The sequence below is a fragment of the Arvicanthis niloticus genome, chromosome 25, assembly GCF_011762505.2.
Source record: "Arvicanthis niloticus isolate mArvNil1 chromosome 25, mArvNil1.pat.X, whole genome shotgun sequence".
NCBI lineage: Eukaryota > Metazoa > Chordata > Mammalia > Rodentia > Muridae > Arvicanthis > Arvicanthis niloticus.
The window spans coordinates 10,603,907-10,608,030 of NC_133433.1; the positions used below are offsets into that span (position 1 = coordinate 10,603,907).

General features: G+C 34.7%; 1 long non-coding RNA gene across 1 annotated transcript; it reads left to right on the forward strand.

Annotated features, from left to right (window-relative positions):
• Positions 1 to 233: 233 nt before the first annotated feature.
• LOC143438377 (uncharacterized) lies at positions 234 to 3,443 on the forward strand. Its single transcript, XR_013107251.1, has 4 exons — positions 234 to 288; positions 1,019 to 1,132; positions 1,409 to 1,527; positions 3,244 to 3,443. It is a non-coding gene; the product is annotated as an uncharacterized LOC143438377 (long non-coding RNA).
• Positions 3,444 to 4,124: the final 681 nt, after the last annotated feature.

Consider the following 4,124-nt stretch of genomic DNA (forward strand, 5'->3'; position numbering starts at 1 on the left):
AAGTAAATAAAATTCTTGACAAAGTGTAACTGGTCAATGCCTAATGTATATTCTTTCAGTTATTATTTGCAATGGCCTTCTCTTTTAAATATGTGCACCTTAATGTACATATGTCGATGCATGTTTGTGTAGGACTATAAAAAGCAAAGGAGATAAAATGCCAGCTGCTCTGTCTCTAACAAAGAAAACGAAGGGAATTCCTTGAAATAATCTTGTCTTATATTTTCTTTAACAGTGGGTGCAGTAGTTTCGAGAGAGGACCTGGACTAAATCCATCTACTATTTTCTGTAAGAAATCAGACAAAGCTTATGGCCTTCCCTTCCCCTCCTTGGCAAATCCTAGAGTCCTGCTGCTTTCATTTGTTTTTGATCTGCCTCATTAAAAGACTATTGATGGCTTTAACCATTGTCCTTGTTTGGGTGCTGATTTACAAGCACTAATATCTGACTGTGCGAGATTAATGGGAGTCCAGGCAGTTTACGATTATCCTGAGGTCCCTGACCACACATGTAGGGGTTTGGGTAGGGGTCATGCACTCCTATGAAAAACTCCAAAGCAGGCTTAAACCTGGGAACGTTTTAATAGGATTGAATTTGTAATAGGATTTGGCAGCTTGGCTGAAACTGGATGGTGTGGTTTGTTTGGGGTTTCTTTCTTTTCTCTCTTTATATGTGTATCTATTATCATACAGTCATTATTATCACGGAATAAAAAGGTAATATTTTATTCTGAAGTCCAAATATTGTTGTCTTTGTTTAAAGGATTCTTCAAAGGAAAAAACCACTATTCAGTATAGAATATATATATATATATATATATATATATATATATATATATATATATATATATATGTAAGAAATGTTATTTCCATTATGTAGTAAATTAGAAGGTAAAACATAATAGATGAGAAAATAATAAAGTATCTTTTGTGAATGATGTGTATTTCTTAGTTAAAACTGCTTTTAAAAAACCTAAAAGGCACTTAAAGTATAGGACCATTTACATTTCTTCTTTCAGATGGGTAAAACGCTGGCCTCTGTAGCACCTCCTTCTACTGAACAGCTTTAGATCCTGAAGCTGAAGTCTCTCTTCATCAAACAAGCATGTTTCTCGAGTCACACAAGCATGCAGGTGCATTCAGTTTTTGAATACTACTGCAAATGGATATTATTCAAAGTACGACACATTTTGATAGTATCCCAAATGGAATCCAATCAGTATTCTAGTTCTATTTAAAGTCCAACACATAGGACAACAAGTTTTACTAACACTCTCTTTGATGTCATTCCACTTGATTATAATGTCTAAATTAGAGAAACAGAGGTACAATTATTCAAGCTTCTGTATTCAAGTCATTGGATATTAAAGGACACTGTCTTATAAATATGCCTTCATTAATTTTTCCAGACAAAGACGAGCCACACAGAGCTGGCCTAGAGGGTCACACAAGTGCCCTTTTACAGGACCTAACCTGTAAGTCTCAAAGCACAGAAGGAATTACAGTGGCTGTAAGACCTCTTAAAAAGGTAATGAGAAAATAAATTACAAATTTTGTTTTGGTGACTTTAAAAGTCTAGTTATAGGTCAACTTTTAGGAAACCTGAACTTTAAAAATTGAGAGTATATTTATAACAACAAGGAGAGCACTTGCACACACAAATGTTCAGTGCAACAGATCAGTGCACTGTGTTATTTGATGCCACCATCTCAGATAGTTGCAAATACTTTTCAGACAGAACTCTACAAATGAACACATTATTTCGAAGAGCATTGTTGCACAGAGACATTTTATTCTTTGCTTTGCTTTCCAGACATTGTGATCATGAGTCCATCTTTTATAGGGTAATGCCAAAGATCTCTCAGCACACAGATTTGAAGATATTCTAATTATTCTTTCTATGTATATAATACTCACTTCCACACATACTATAAAAACTAAACTGATAATGTATATGCAACTATCTTAAAACTATATAGATGGTAGTACAGTATCCCTTCAATGAACAAAGCAATTCATAAAGTTGGCTTTAGGTCCATACAGAATAGACACCATAAAAGTCGCACAAGTGTCAGTGTTAAGATTCTCAGACACAACACCCTGGCTACTGGACAGGGCTGAAGGAATATGGTATCTCCTGAGGACAAAGCCACAAGAGAGCTGACAGCCACTATAAATTGGAACTTAACAATGCTTTGTTCCAGGGACCTTCAAAACACTCCCCATACATAGTTCTAGTAAAGATATGATCTCTGAGTATTGCTGTCTAGTAACTAATTCTGACTACACTCCCCTCTGTTCATATTTCGGATAAGAAACATCTATTACTTAATCCAGTCCCCTGGCATTTTCTTTTGTGGCTCAAAAACTAATTCTAGTAAGGCTGCATGTGTATGCAAAAACAAAACAAAATAAAAACAAAAACAAATAATCACAAGAGGAATTGCCATCCTGCCTATTACTTCTTAAATAAGTCCTTTGACAAGGAACTGATCAATGACACTTGAGAATTTTACCTGAGTTGAACTCAGAACTGATTTAATCTTATCTTTGAAATGTCCAGAAATGAATCACAAAAGTGATTCTTAGACGCTAATGTATGAATGAGTTGTTTCTCTAACGTTTGAAAAAAAATGTTAAAGAATAACTCAGAAACAAATATTCAATTGCCTACAAATTTGTTTATTAATTCCCTTGGCTTAAAATTATACCTATAACTTTATATACTGAAGAAAAAATTTCTTTAATAAAGCACCTGTTTTTCTGATTGTCAGAACAATTAAAGCTAAATGATACTCTGGAAGATTTTTTTCAAAGCATTTATCATTTGGAAGGCAGATGTGATGCAGACATGGCACATGCTGTACACACAAACACAGAAAGAGAAGGGAAGAAAAGATTTCATTTGTTCAATTACAACAAGGCTAAAATTACAACACTGTGGGTAATCATCTTATTTGCAAAACCTCCGAAAAGTTAAACTAAATCTCCATGAAGCTACTTAATTTTCTATATTTTTCTATAATATTTCTTTTTGACAGTTAACATGCCAAACACTACAATTTCTAATTGACATTTTTTTTCAAAGAAAGTCCAACATATCTATTTAGGGAGAAAGTGTTTTGTTTGGTTTGGTTTATTTTGTTAGATAAAGATATATCATTATATTTTACTGTATAATTTTTGAATACAAATTACACTCAGAACTGTGATCAGAATTATTTCTGTTTATGTTTAATTACAGTGTTCAGGATGGTATGAGACAAACGTAAACACTCATCAGCATGTATGGAAACTACTGAAGGCTCCCTGTGTATGCTGCTTAGTCTTCTGATCACAGTAGAGAATGAGTCTTAGAAAAATAGAAGCTGTCTCTTTGTTTTGTTTCCCATTCAAGATGCTACAACACTGATAGTGTACATGCTCTGTCTTCTCATAAAACAATTCATATGGCTACTAGAGAAATTGTGACTGATTGATTATTTCATTTAAAATGTCCATTTCTTAACCCTGCTCTTTGCCTCTTTTTGACATATCAAAGGAAAATGTTCAATAAGGAGTAGAGTTTGGATGGTGGCAGATCAAACCACTCACGGTCTCCCACAAACTCAGAAGTTCTGTTCAGATGCACTGGCAAAACCTTTTTTATGAAATATATTTGTGAAATGTTTGACTAAAATAGTTCCTTGAGGGCATGTCTAGACCCATTCTAGCACCCCTTTTATAAAAGTCCCTTTTCTGAGTTCACTAGGTATAGCTACACAGCAAGTATGACACACTGTTTTAGAACTTGCCAAAGCTCCACTGACACCAGGAGTAGATAGGAATATGAAGGTGTCTAGAAAGGGACCTCTGGGGAGGAAGTGTATACCTAGATATCAGTTCTTTGTGCTATTTTCCAGTGTTTACTTAGACCATTGCTTAGAATAACCCAGTTGTTGAGGGAAGTCTCAACTGTGTTACCAGTTCCCTAATTGTTCTGACTCAAGGGAATCTAAAGCAACTGTGAAAAGCTGAAGGCAAATCTTACCATAGATGTCACCATCTTGCAGACACTGGCAGGAGCCCATGGAAGTTATGGTTCTGTTATGTGTTTTCCTGTACTCTTTACAATGATGACTTTAT